The following is a 14,911-nucleotide window of genomic DNA, read 5'->3' as shown; positions in this document are numbered from 1 at the left end:
CATGTTATGCAGTATGCTCCAATGGAGTAATGAGTGCTTGAATTACATGAGAAGGAAACACCAAAACAAATGATCATACACTCTACATCAAAATGACTTAGAAATTCTTATGACTATGGAATTGCTGCTCAACAGTGTAATTATTAAGTCTAAGTTCATGAAAGTGTTACTCGCTCATCAAGAGCATCATGATCAGCATCAAAGGATGGAGATGAAGATCAAATCAAAAAGAAATCTGAAGCATGAGCTGTTGTTCTTAATCTGCGTTCAGAAGAATGATGATGGAGATCAAATCAAAGAAGCATTCCAAATCAAGAAGCCAATATTCTGCTTATCAAACAAAGAAGAGAAGATCTCAACTAGAAGATGAAGTAAAGAAGACTACAAGATATTCTAATTCTTGTAAGAATATGTAAAACACAATAGTTGTTTCCTATATTGTGTTTATCCCTTAAAAACTTCTTATTATTGTTTAGACACCAGAAGCTGTTAATTGTCAGTGTGTCAAACAATATGTACCTAAAACATGTAGGAGTAATCTACTTATGTAAGAAGCATTCGTGTAAATCTCCGGAAGAATAATTCTTGTTTGAATTGGTATTCCTTGAGTATCTATCTGATGTGGATACTTGTGAGGGCCAAGATAATTGGTTAGACTCTTGGAGGTTTATGAGTAAATGAACGTTATATCTCGTGGAGATCACTGAACGGTTCATTTTCTATTGTTAGAGACTTACGGGTAGCTTGTGCAGATGATTAGTCACGAGCAGTTGGATTGTGGATTGTATTGTCAGTCACGACAGTTGGTTGTGCATTTGCAATCATGATTGATTATAGTGGATTAAGTCCTTGAAGATGGCAAAATCACTTGAGGAGGGTAGACTGGAAGTAACCTTATTAAGAAGGTGAACCAGGATAAACTGAATGTGCCTATTACTATCTAGCTTTTCTTTAATTAAGAACTACCATGCATATATTCATCAGAAAAGCTCTAAAGAAACCAGAAGTTCTGAGAAAGATGAATAACCAAATGACTGTGTATCACTTCAGCTATGCAACGTTATTTTATACATGTTTCCTCCATACCTTCCCAAGCATATACAAGAGTATGATAAACTAGAAAGAAAAGTTTTAAAGAAAGGGAAAGAAATAATGAAGAACACAATTCAAACCCTCCTTTCTTGTGTTTTTCTCCACCTTCAAGGTGTGGTGGTTGGAGCTCCGGTCAGATGCGGTTTCCAACAAAGGTGTCCAGGCAGCGGCGACTTTTGGCGGTAGTCTGCCCAGGTAATGCTTTTTTTGTTTTTGTGTTCACGATATTTTGATTCCATTTACTTTGATTTATTCCATTTACTTTGATTTTTGAACTCTGATTTGAAATTAGGGTTCATAGATTTGGAGATTTTTTTAATTGAAAAACTAAATTGTTGAAGATGTATGATAATTTTTCTTTCTTTTTAGGTTGGGCGTGGGATATGCTTCCTGAAAACACATTTTTTCCCAGACTTTGTCTCTAAACTTCGTGCGGTATAAAGCTAAATTAAGCTATTGTGAGATGGAAACTCCTAAGGTTGCAAAGCAAGACAAGAAGTAGTCACGCAGTCGTGCAAAGCGGATGCAATACAATCGCCGATTCGTTAACGCGGGTAATTTTTTTAACTTTTGATTTGAATATTTGTTGCGATAATAACAGTGACTATGTTATTTTTGCATTGAATTTTTTGAGGTTAGTGTTTTGATTGTGTTTTAACTTTTTTCGTTTAGTTGTGATATTTTGATATATCAGAGCTCTTTGGTACCATATTGTCGATGGTTGTATGTGACTTGAATTTTTATATGGATTTTTTTCCTTTATTTGTTAGGATAGTTGCATTGTGAATACATGCTAAACTTCAGGTATATATACATTACTATATTTTTTATGGTTATTTCTTGGTTGAGTTGAGTATGTGAATCACATTTTGGAATAGTGAATGAATTTCAGGTTTATGTAGTTTATATGGGAAGTAAAAGTGGTGAACACCTTGATAAAATTTTGAATGAAAATCATCAAATAGTTGCATTTGTTTAAAGTGGAAGGTTAGAACCTAAGAGTTGCTTTTGTTTCTTTTCGGATAATGCATCTGTTTTGGGCATACGATTCTGCAGAAAATGAGCAGACTCATTATATAATTAATAACTTCTTATATAACCAGGTGTAAGAAGCAGTAGGACTAACTATAAGAAATATAGTTTAATTAACAAATACTGGTATTGTTAGGCTAGATATTTTGTTCAGGGTCACATTCTCAAATTTTGATTTGCAAATTGCAGATGATTCCCGTAGCTGCTAATGTTGTTGCTTTCTCTACTCATGCAGTTATAATCAATTTGATTGTATTGTTTCAATTTGCAATGTATGGAGTAAGTTTAATCAACTTTTTGTTTAGTTCTTGAACCAAAAAAATCCTAATAGAAAATAAGTTGTTGATGTATGTTAAACACAAGTTTTGTTTCACATTAGTGATTAATCAAAACAAAGCACATATAATTAGAATATTCTTTTAAACATTCACATGAAATTGATATGTTGGCTTAGTATTTAATGATTCATTACCATGTTAATAGTTACTACTTTCAACTTTCTTCTGTGCATTATTTCGAACTTTCTCAACTTTATGATAGAAAATATTCTATTTTGAAATTAAGCGATTTAGAGATAGTGAAATTAATATTTCTTAAATAGGTAGTTCAGACGATGATTAATTCATACATGATATATTTATGCTATAAAGTAGAATATTATGCTAGACAATATCTTATGTTTGTCGTGTATATGCAATGATTCTGTAGTTTGCTTTTGAATTTAACCGAAGATGTATTGAAGAGACGAAGTCTATGAAAGAAAATTTAAATGGTTCTAACCGTTTAAACCCTCTGTAAAGGTTTGTGGCTCAATGAGAATGACTGATTCTATAAATAGGGGGAACGTTGCATTGTTAATGTCAGGTTCTTATCTTGGAAATATACAATGCATTTTTTATGACCATGCAAAGGAAAATTGAAAGAATCAACCGTATAATAAAATATCTCATGATGTACTCTTTTTCTCACAAGATAATACTTATTTGTATTTAAATTTTTTTATAAATATTTTTGGCTTCTTTTTCTCTCCCATACAATTTTTACTTATAATAATTCGTGGTTACATTTTATTTATAGTAACTTAAATCAATTTATATTCTCATTTATAGATTTTAAAAATAATTAATTAATTCACTTTCACTTCTCATTTTTTTTTGACTAAAAAAAAATTCATTAATTCAAATTAAAAATACATCGATCATTACAAATTCAAGATCGCTAAAAACTGAAAAAGGTGAATCTGCAAACAATCTCGCAGCACCTAGGTTAATAGCATGCAACGGCAACATAAAAGTGCCTACAAATATGACAAAATAAAAGTCACCAGAATATTCATATTTCTGGATATGCAACATTGACGCCCAAGTCTTCATCGGATCTGCATGATTTGAAATGAATGTGTCAATTTGAACCAATAAACACCGTACTAAGACGGGAAAACCAACAAACACCGTACTAAGATGGGAAAACCAACAAACACCGTACAAGACGATGAAAACTTAAAAACACACAAAAGAAGAAGCAAATTTGTATGGATAACCACTTATTTAAATAAAAAGAGAAAGAAAAACGGTGTTGAGGGGTTATTTTTAGCCAAAAATGGCCAAAAACCACCCCTAAGATGAAAGAATGAAAAAAGAGAAACGATGAGAGGAGTATGTGTAAATAAAAATTAATACTTTCACTTCTCATTTAACACTTAGCTTTCAATAAAAAGTAAAATTTTATTATGATCACTATAAATAATAATTAAATACATTTATCATTCTCTTTATTATTTTTAAAAATGATGCCTTACCAAAATTTAAATGTACAACCATTAAAGGAGAACTTTCAATGCACAACCTCAATTTCGTTTTATAAATTCTGCTGTGGAGCAACCATAGTTCTTGGATATTGTTAAAGCGAGCTAGAGTATGAAAGAACAGGGTCAACTAATGTTTGTTGTTTGGCGCAAGTTGAAAGGACTTCAACCACTTCTGCGAGGTTTACACAGGAAGATAACTACATAGATGAGAATGCTGCATGACTATAGAGGCAAGTTAACCCAGACTCGACAAAAGATAACTGCTGATTCGTTTAATCCTGAGTTACTGCAGGAGGCCAAGCATTGGACTGAGAGATTATTCATGCTACTAAGGCAGAAGAAAAACTATTGATGCAAAGGGTTAAGGCTAATTGGATAAATTTAGGGGATGCAAATAATGCGTATTTTCATGCTCTTGTGAAAGGGAGACAAAAGCAGAATGCTATTCTTCAATTGATAGACCAGCAGGGTAAATGTCTCACTCAGCAAAAAGAGATGGAAAAAGAAGTGCTAAATTTCTATAAGGATCTTATTAGTACAGTTGCAGACTCTTTGGCTCATGTAGATATTGATGTGTTAAGACAGGGTGCCTAGCTTACAGAGGCTAGTAAGGATCGTTTGATAGCTCTTATATATAAGGAAGAAATATGGAAGGCTCTTGCTAGTATAAGTGATAACAAACTACCAGGTCTAGACGGTTTCACTTTTTAAGTGTACTTGGAACATTGTGAAAGATGATGTGATTAAAGCTATTCAGGATTTCTTTAAACACAAGAAAATTTATGCTGCTGTGAATTGTGCCATTATCACACTCATCCCTAAAATCCTTGATGCAAAATGTGTAAAGGGTATTCGGCCCATATCTTTTTGTACAACCTTGTACAAAATCTTGTCCAAAGTCCTCACAACAAGGCTCAGTAAGGTTATTAATGAGGTAGTAGATATCAGCCAATCAGCTTTTCTCCTTGGCAGGGTAATTCATGATAACATTTTGATGGCCTATGAATTGTTGCGGGGTTATAACCGGAAGCATATTTCGCTAAGATGCGCCATTCAAATGGACATCCAAAAAGCTATGACACGGTGAATGGTATGCGTTGGCTACGATAATGAAGGAGATGAACTTTCCTAGCACTTTCATTGATTGGATCATGGAATGTGTTAGTACTGTATCCTATCGATACTCTGTTAATGGCCAGATTTCAGATTTATTGAAAGCTAATAGGGGCTTGAGACAAAGAGACCCAATGTCTCCTCTTCTGTTTGTGCTTGTCATGGAATATTTGCATATGAGCATAACAAGGCTGCAACATATCCATAACTTTAATTTCCATCCCCGATGCGAGAAGCTTTGTATCACTAATATCAGCTTTGCCGATGATCTCATTTTGTTTACTAGAGGTGATGTAATATCGGTTAATATCATGATGAGGATATTCAAAGAGTTCACTCAAGCTACGGGTCTTAAAGCTCACCCTGCTAAATGAAGGGGAGGGGTTTAATTACTTTTGCAGGCAAATGCAACCCCAATTTTCTATACCGTCAAGGCAAACCAAAGCTAGGGACTGTTTTCAGTTATATCTTGATGAGAAAGTAAGATTGAGAGCGTTCTTTAAGTCTGATTGTAGTAGGGTAGCAATTACAACAGATTGTTGGACGTCTGTTCAAAATATGAACTCTCACAACCCATTTTATCGATAGGGATTGACATTACCAAAAAGGGATAACTAGCTTTACGATTATCCCAAATCACCGGGGTAAAACTCTTTGTAAGAAGGTTGATGATGTTTTGAAGGAGTTGGGGCTGAGAAATGTTTCTACCATCACGATAAATAATCCCACATCAAATGATATTGCTGTTAAATATTTAGAACTGAACGTAAGAAACATGAATGGACTTTTAATGGATGGGTTTGGGTTTCACATGAGGTGTTGTGCTCATGTGCTGAATTTGGTTGTGAGAGATGGATTCCATGTAGCCAACACTTCAATTTCAAGTGTTGGAAATGCAATTAGGTTTGTTAGGTCTTCATCCCATAGGGCTTTAAAGTTCAAGGAATGTGTGGAATATGCTGGAATTGAATGTAAGAAGTCAGTATGTCTTGATGTTTGAACTAGATGGAAATCGACATATTTGGGGGATTGATTTGGATTAGGATATTAAGGTAGCTTGGTTTGTGAAAGGAAAAATTGATGGATCCGTTTCGAGGATTTTTTAGACTAATGCCACAAAGCTGGAAAGAAACTAAATTGCCACCTGGTGCCACATTCCATGCACGTGCTCGACCATTCATTGGTCGAGCAAACACTGAAATTACCCAAATGAAGCTTACACTCGACCAATGATTGGACGAGCAGATGAAGGTAAAAAAATTTAATGTCTGCTCGGCCAATGGATGGTCGAGCACGTCCATGAAATGTGGTATTTGGATAATTTTATTTCAAAAGGTGGCAATTTGGTATTTTTTTCAACTTTGTGGCATTAGTGTAAAAAATCCCCATTTCAATGTATTCGTTAGTCTAATTGTCTTTCGGTTTACCCCTTTATTTTTTGTATTGGATTGAATACGCTTAAATTTATACAATGCATTTGCTTATAAAAAAAATGCCACCTAATTTATATGTCGATACAAGTAGAGATTGATGCAGCAAATTATTATGGTGGTGCTGTTGATTTATTATCACACATTGATGTAGCGTGCTAGATAGAAAAATAATCCTCGATAATTCAAGTGTCAAAAGTTATAACAAAAAAAATTATATTAACTCATGAAATAATATTTTTACTTAAAGATTTTAGATGAAGATGTTTTTGGAATAGATTACCGACAAAAGATTTACTTCTTATAAGAAGTATTGTTTCTACTCCGACAGATCTTTCTTACTATTTTTGTTCTTTATATGCTGAATCTTTAGAGCATATACTCCTTTCTTGTTCTACTGCGAAGAAGGTTTGGAGTGAAGTGGAGAATTGGTTCAGTTTAGGAGTGGACCATGGCACGACCGTAGGTAGTAGCTATGCTTTTTGATTTGATTTTTTCAGGAAAAGAAAAGTTAGAGTGGACAAGGGATGATAGATATGGTTGGTAGTTTCTTGGTGCATCTGGACAACAAGACATGTGGCGGTCTTTAAAAGCGAAACTTGTAATATCTCAGATTTAGTTTGAAATATTAAAATTTTGGCTTGAAAATAATCTATGGTGGGCGATATTACTCATATCGATAGTAATTTTTATAATTTCTCCTTTGCATTTTTTAGGTCAAATTTTCTATGTAATATATTTTATTCTAAAATACAATTGTTAAAGTACTTTATGAGATATTTATGGTCACTTTGGATCCCTTCTTTCATTTTTTTCTCCTTTCCTCTCCATCCTCTCTATCTCTCTCTTAATTTCATTCTCTCTCTTTATTATATTTTGTCTTTAAATAATGAGTGAGAGTGAGATTAAGAGAGAGATAGAGAGGATGGAGAGGGAAGGAGAGAAAAATGAAGGAGAGGATCCAAGTCCTATTTATGGTACATAGTCTTAAAATCTTTTTATCACGCTCTCATATATTAAGTACGGGAAAACTATTTTAAAATAGTACTAGTGTAGAAGAAATGTATACTTTGAATATTTTAATTATTTTATTATAAAATAATTTAATAAATCTTAAAAAATAAATTTAAATTAATTATGAATTTGACAGGTTTATATCTATTTCTAAAAAATGATGTTCAATTATAATAATTAACTTTATAGTATGTTTGGCTCACCGAGGGGGATGACAACACTCGTTTTTTCCATAATTCCTTAAAGGATAGAAGAAGAAGAAACTCTTTTTGTTCCATGGAGACTAGGGGGGGAGAATAGAAGAGGTCAAGGATATCAAAGACTTTGTTTTCAAGCATTTTGAAGGATTCTTTAAAGAAGAGTTTTGCACTAGACTGGAACCGCAAGGGATCGATTTGAAAGTGCTCCCTTTAGGGGATTCTTTGGACCTTGAAAAACCTTTTTCCGAGGAAGAGATCAAAGAGGCTATTTGGTCGTGTGATGGGAACAAAAGTCCGGGGCCGGACGGTTTTTCTTTGGAGTTCTTCAAAAGATTTTGGTACCTTCTTAAAGAAGATTTGGTGAAGTTATGCAATGATTTCTTCTTAAAAGGTACGCTTGTCAAAGCCATTTCTTCTTCTTTCCTTGCGCTTATTCCTAAAAAGAAGAATCCTCAAGATTTGTCCGAGTACCGTCCTATTTGTCTAGTGGGGAGTATTTACAAGATTCTTGCGAAGATTTTGGCGGCTAGATTAAGGGGTGTTTTGGATAAATTGATCTCAACCAACCAAACCGCCTTTGTTCCGGGTAGGAGCATGATGGATGGAGTCCTAATGGTTAACGAGATCCTTGATTGGGCCAAAAGAAATAAGAGGGGGTGTTTATTACTTAAAGTGGACTTTGAAAAGGCTTACGATTCTATCTCTTGGAATTACCTAAGATGGATAATGAGAAGAATGGGGTTTGGGAAGAGATGGATGAATTGGATGGAGTCTTGCATTTTCTCTAGTCACATGTCTATTTTGGTGAATGATAGTGCCACTAAAGAGTTTAAAGTTCATCGTGGTCTTCGTCAAGGCGATCCGATTTCTCCTTTTCTCTTTGTTATAGCTATGGAAGGTCTTAGTGCTATCATGAGGAAATCAATAGAGGTGGGGGAGTTCCAACCTTTCAAATATGGTGAAGATGATTTTGTGGACATTCTTCAATTCGCGGATGATACCGTAATTATTGGAGAACCTTCAAGTGACAATCTTTGGAGCATGAAGGTGATCTTGAGAGGTTTTGAGCTTGTTTCCGGATTGAAAATTAACTTCCATAAAAGCAATTTCTTTGGTACTAACATTGGAGATTGGCTTTATTCTTCCGCCACTTCCTTCTTATCTTGCAAAAAAGGATCATTTCCTTTTAAATTTCTTGGCATTTGGGTTGGAGAAAAAGCTAACAAGTCGAAGGTGTGGAAGGACGTGGTTAACAACATAAAAGCAAGATTGTCGATGTGGAAAGGGAGAAATATTTCTATAGGCGGAAGGGTGACCCTCATTGGGTCGGTGCTTAACGCAATTCCTATTTTCACCCTTTCTTTTTATAAAGCTCCGAGCAAGGTTATCAAAGAGATTAGAAGTCTTTTTAGTAACTTTTTGTGGAATGGGAATGCAAATAAAAGAAGTATTCATTGGGTGAAGTGGGAAAATGTTTGCAAACCTAAGGAGAAAGGTGGTTTAGGCATTAGAGATGTTGGTGACATTAATAGAGCTCTCCTTCTCAAATGGAAATGGAGGATATTGAAGGAGGATAATGCCATTTGGAGTAGATTTCTTTTATTGAGATACCATAATCCGAAATTCAAAGTGCTAGCTTCTTGTGGGGATGTTTTAAATCGGGGTGACTCTAGTTGGTGGAGAGATATCATCCTTAATGATTTTAAAGAGGAGGATAGCGTTGAAGATTTTACCGATTGGATTAATTGTGTGTGTAAGAATGGTAACAACATTCTCTTTTGGCATAGTTGTTGGTTGGGCGATCAAACTCTTCGTGATCTTTTTCCTCATTTGTTCGATATCTCAACCAATAAACTTTGCAAGGTTAGTGATATTTTCTTATGGACCAATGGTGTCTTCTCTTGGAATATTAATGATCTCTTCGGCATTGACGGAATGTCCATCTTGAACTTGCCTCCCCTTTCTCCCAATCAAAACGGTACCGTCTCGGATTTGGTTACTCAATTGAGGGACTTAAAAGAAGCATTGGAGAGCTTCATTCCGACCATTTCGGAAAGTGACGTTTTTCATTGGAAACTTAATCCCTCCGGTGTTTTCTCGGTTGCAAGCGTTACTAGTTTGGTTTCTAGTGCCAAAGACAACGCTTGGCCAACCCATACTATCAAGTTGTTAGAAACAATGTGGAAGTCTAAGGTTCAGAAAAAGGTCCACATTTTTTCTTGGAGATTCTTTGTTGACCGCCTTCCTTTAAAAGATCTTTTGCTTCATAGGGGGGTCTCTAATTTCACTAGATTGTGTCCTTTGTTCTAATCATCCGGAATCATCGCAACACCTTTTCTTTCATTGTAATGTTTCGAAAGAGGTGTGGGAGAAGGTCTACAATTGGTTGGGTGAAGAAGTGGAGTTTAATTTGGAAGAGTTCAAAAGCTTCGGTTGCATTCAAGAGAAGGCGAAGAATCACAAAACAAGAATTAAATTAAATCCTATTTGGCTAGCTATAATTTGGTGTATATGGTTGATGAGAAATACAATCATCTTTGAGAATGCTTCTTTTAGCTTTGAAACGGTAATCTCCAACATTTTGTTCTTTTCTTGGAGATGGTTAGGTGGTAGTGATCCTATTTCTAGGACACAATTTTATGATTGGTATAAATTACCTCTAAACTGTTTTAACTCTCTTTAGAGTTTTTGTTGTAAGGGTTGCACCCCTAGTGCGATATCTTATAAAATTGCTTATTAAAAAAAAAACTTTATAGTATGTTTGCATTGGCTTTTGGAAGATTCAGAATCAATTCTAGAGCTGTAGAATTGATTCTGGATGATTATGAAATATTTGTTTTATCAATACTAAAATTTATTCTGACTCTATAATTGATTATGACTCCATAATTGATTCTACTTGAAGTTAGAATTTGTAGCTTCTACCTCCAGAATTGATTCTGAGTAATTTTTACACTGAAACTTATTATTCAACTCACTTTTACTTAAATGTATCCAAACATGAATCAATTTTGTTAGTTAAAATCAATTCTACCAAATTTAATTATACTAGAACCAATTTTGTTCATAGTCAATCCAAACACACCCTTTATATCCGATACAACATAACATATGAATCAAAATGATTTTGAATTTTTTATGAGAAATTTGAACCGTACATGATAATTTTTATGAGAATTTTTTATCAGCAATATCATATAATCACAAATATATTATTATGTCACATATATTGACCTTATTTCACATATTTTCTGTTTAAATTATTGGCACTAGAAATTTGATCTGATGAACTTTTAAATTAGTGTTACATTTATAGAAGAAATATTTATAACTTCTTGGTTAGTAATAAAAATATGTACTTTAACTTTTCCTGAAAATACCAAATAATTTGCAACAAGACATGGACAAGTTATATCAAATTCAGTGGTGATATATCAGAGTGGTCCCTGTAGTGATAGCAACCTCACATAATGAGGTCTGTAAAATTGATGAAAAGCTAATAGAGACGTTGTAATATTTATTGAGTCTCACCTACCATATATTTATTCAAATAATACCAACTTTGCTTATTTAACTCGTTACCATGCTTCTTGTTTACTTAAACTTTTCTCTTTTGCTCAAAAGATAAAAGAGTTTATACTACCAGCATCCTAAATGCTCCACTTTCAAGTGATGCAGGGTGAACAGTTTCAAGCAAGATTGAGGATGATGATTTTCATTTCAACAACTACAACTGTTGTGATTTTCTTGATTAAGGTATAGCTCTTTAACACTTCTCTCATAACTCAACAATATTATTCATTTTATTTTCTCATATCAAATGCTTATATAATTCATTTTATTAAAAATATAATTGTTATGGTCAAAATCTGTCAAATCTAGGAATGATAATGGAGAGATTTGATTTTAAATTAGTTGGAAATAATACCTTTTAGAGGGATGTTCTGAACATCAATTACTTTGAACATCAATAACTTTCAAAATCATATAAAAAGTTATGGAAACAATCTTACTATAATACATTTAATATTTTTAAAAATATTGATGAAAATAATATAAACAGATGGAGTGGTCATAATATCTGATGAAAAAAGTTCATAAAAAAATCAACAACTTAAAAAATGATGAAAACGAAGAAAAAAAATAAAACAATAGCAATATAAAAGGAGGGAAATCATCGACAAAAAAATTTGAAAAACCGATTCGATTGGAAGAAATTTGCAGGAATCGAAAAGGATGAAAACACGAAAATGATTATTCCTTTAAAGTTGGGTGGTAAAGATCAAATTGGGAATGAAAGCAAAAAAGGAACGTTTTGGTAATATATTATTGAATAGCTTGCATGCAACAGATTGTATAACTAAGTTATTTATACTTAAATGTTCAAATCTTTTTGCAGCACTTTCGGAGAGTTGTATGCTATGGGGAGTACTTCTCAAAAGAGATCAAGAACAATCGTAGGTTCTAAGTCTACTGAGGCCCAAGAATGGAAGATGATAGAACACTATGAGGCTCAATTGGCAGAATTAACTGAACAACTCCAGATTCAAACCAAAGAAGCCAACTTAAAAAAAGCTCGTCGTAAGAAAGCAGATAAACACTAGTTGGAACGACAAGGAAAGCTGGAGAAGTGTTATGAGGAAATCCGAGAGCTGAAGGATCAGATAAGGAAAAAGGATCAGAATAATGCCCAAGTTCAGGAAGAAGCAAGGTACTGGAAACTAAGGAACCGCCAAATGGAGGGGATGCATTTCAGGAAGGATCTACTAATTCAAGAAATCATTAAAAGGCCAACTCGTGCTGATACCAAAAAGCTTTTCAAAGAAATGAAGACCTGGAGTGACAAGAACATTGGAGAAAGCCCTCTCCGTCATGTGGACATGGAGGATCCCGCTTACTGATGACCTTGTTATTTGAACCACCACCAGACTTGTTGGATGGGGTTCCTGGTTCTATTTCGGTGTTTTATTGGCTCATGAGAGCAGAATAATTTGTATTTTGATTACTTCAAGAACTTGGTTGCGAAATTAATAGATTGTGCTTGTTCATCTTGGTTGTGCTTCATTATTCTCCTATTATTTTGTGTTGTTGGTTTGAGACAAAGCTAAAAAGTCTTAAAAATAATAGAACATGCACACATGCACCCATGTACTCATAAATATCATATTGCATTTTCAGGTTCTTATATCAGAAACTAATTGGGGTCCCTTACAGAACAGATTTCTGCCTCAATGACAAAGCTGACTACCCTACATCCATACTGCACAAGGAACAATCAGAAAAGGATCATGGACCATCTCGAATAAAATCAGGCTGCACTCCGTAGAGACGTGGACGCCATGGATGAGAGGATGACCCAGCTGCTGGAAACTCTTCATGTTGTCATCCAAGGGCAAGATGAGCTCAGGAAGAGCGTTGCTGGTTTGGTCAAGGATGCTCCTACCACTTTTGCTGATGGGGTGCCAAAACGTGGGGATATTCCTGTTGGCGACATACCTAAGGTGGTGGACGATCATCACGATGTTATTGACCTTGACCAAGATCTTACTGCTGAACTGGCTGAAACTGCTAGAATGTATTATGCTCTTGAGGAGCGACTTAAAGCCATCGAGGTTGCTAAGACTTCGAGCTTCAATACTGCTGCTTTATGCCTGGTTCCAGGGATTGTTATTCCCCTTAAGTTTAAGGTGCCTAATTTCGACAAGTACAAGGGGGTCACCTGCCTAGAGACTCACCTTCGTTCCTACTGCCGTAAGATGGCCGCTCATGCGGAGAACGAACCTCTGCTCATGCACTTCTTTCAGGGCAGTCTCACTGGAGCCCCGTTAGAGTGGTATATGCAGCTTGAGAGGGCTAATGTTCGTACTTGGGGAGAACTTGTCGATGCCTTTTTGAAGCAATATCACTATAACACTGCTATGGCTCCTAGCCGCGCTCAGCTTCAAAATATGTCACAAAAGTCTGAAGAGTCTTTTAAGGAATACGCCCAGAGGTGGCATGAACTTGCTGCTCGAGTCCAACCTCCTCTCTTGGACCGTGAATTAACTGATCTGTTTATGGGAACTCTGAAAGGGCCGTATTTTCAGCACATGGTCAGCAATACTTCTCCTTCCTTCTCAGATGTGGTTATTATTAGGGAACGAGTTGATAATTGTGTTAAAGCTGGTACCATTCAAGGTGTTGCTGGTCCTAGCAACTCTAATGGCAATGGTAAAAAGCCATACTCTGGATTTGTGAAGAAGAAAGAAGGTGAGACTAGTACCGCCTCTGTTGAAATGTTGGATTTGGACACTGGAAAACATTTTCATTGTAAAATTCTGAAAGCCAAAAGGAACATATTTGAAACATACATCGTGAAGACATGATTTTTGTTTGCGAAGTCAGGTAGATTCAAGAGAGGAGACGTGTTGGACTTCACTTTATTGAATCCTCCAAACAAGATGCATGTGTTTATCAAAAACCGTGATTGAAAATGATGAAGTTTATGAAGGAAGATCCTATGTTTGATGTCATTTTGTGGGTTAAATTGACAAACTGGGTTTTGTATGCCTTTTTTATGTGTCATGTCTGAACCGTGTTTAAGCAATACTGCAAATTAAGTCTTTTGTCGGTGTATTTTTTGTGATGTTTATCTCATCATTTGATATGTGTTTAGTTATAAATGTTTGAGTTGTATGTGTATATGATATGTGAAAAAATATATATAAGTAATATTATCATGTGTTAATGCTATTGATAGCTACATATACCAAAATCATGGAATTAGACTGGGAAACCCACAACAAGAAAATAATGTGAGAGATAGGGTTAACTTTACTTATAAGAAGTTGCAATACATATTGTAGGAAGTAAAATCCTAATCAACTCAGTTGACTGTAATGAGAAATGATGCGCTGAAGCCACTGTAATGTTCCATGATGCGTAGTGTATTATTAATATATTTTAACCTGAAGCTTATTTTCAGTTGACTTAAAATATTAACTAATTAAGGTTTTATATAAAAGTACTATTTTTTCGCGTTCAACCAAAAGCCATATTTATTTTAGACACTATTCTAAGGTATGTATACCATATTGAATCTATTTGTTATAAAAAAAGTTTCAGAATATTAGCAAAACAGTATGGTATAGGTTGTACATGTTAAAGATTGAAATAAGTCCTGGAATTTTGTTGTTTCTGCTATAATATCGTATTGTCTTTCATCATATATCAATCGATTTCCA

General features: G+C 34.6%; 1 long non-coding RNA gene across 1 annotated transcript; it reads left to right on the top strand.

The window, feature by feature from the left end:
* Positions 1–11,271: 11,271 nt before the first annotated feature.
* Positions 11,272–12,736, top strand: LOC131656453 (uncharacterized). Its single transcript, XR_009300115.1, has 2 exons — positions 11,272–11,444; positions 12,088–12,736. It is a non-coding gene; the product is annotated as an uncharacterized LOC131656453 (long non-coding RNA).
* Positions 12,737–14,911: the final 2,175 nt, after the last annotated feature.

Source organism: Vicia villosa, linkage group LG3, assembly GCF_029867415.1.
Source record: "Vicia villosa cultivar HV-30 ecotype Madison, WI linkage group LG3, Vvil1.0, whole genome shotgun sequence".
Lineage (NCBI taxonomy): Eukaryota > Viridiplantae > Streptophyta > Magnoliopsida > Fabales > Fabaceae > Vicia > Vicia villosa.
Note: the sequence above shows the minus strand (reverse complement) of the source record. Positions and strands in the feature narration are given on the sequence as shown.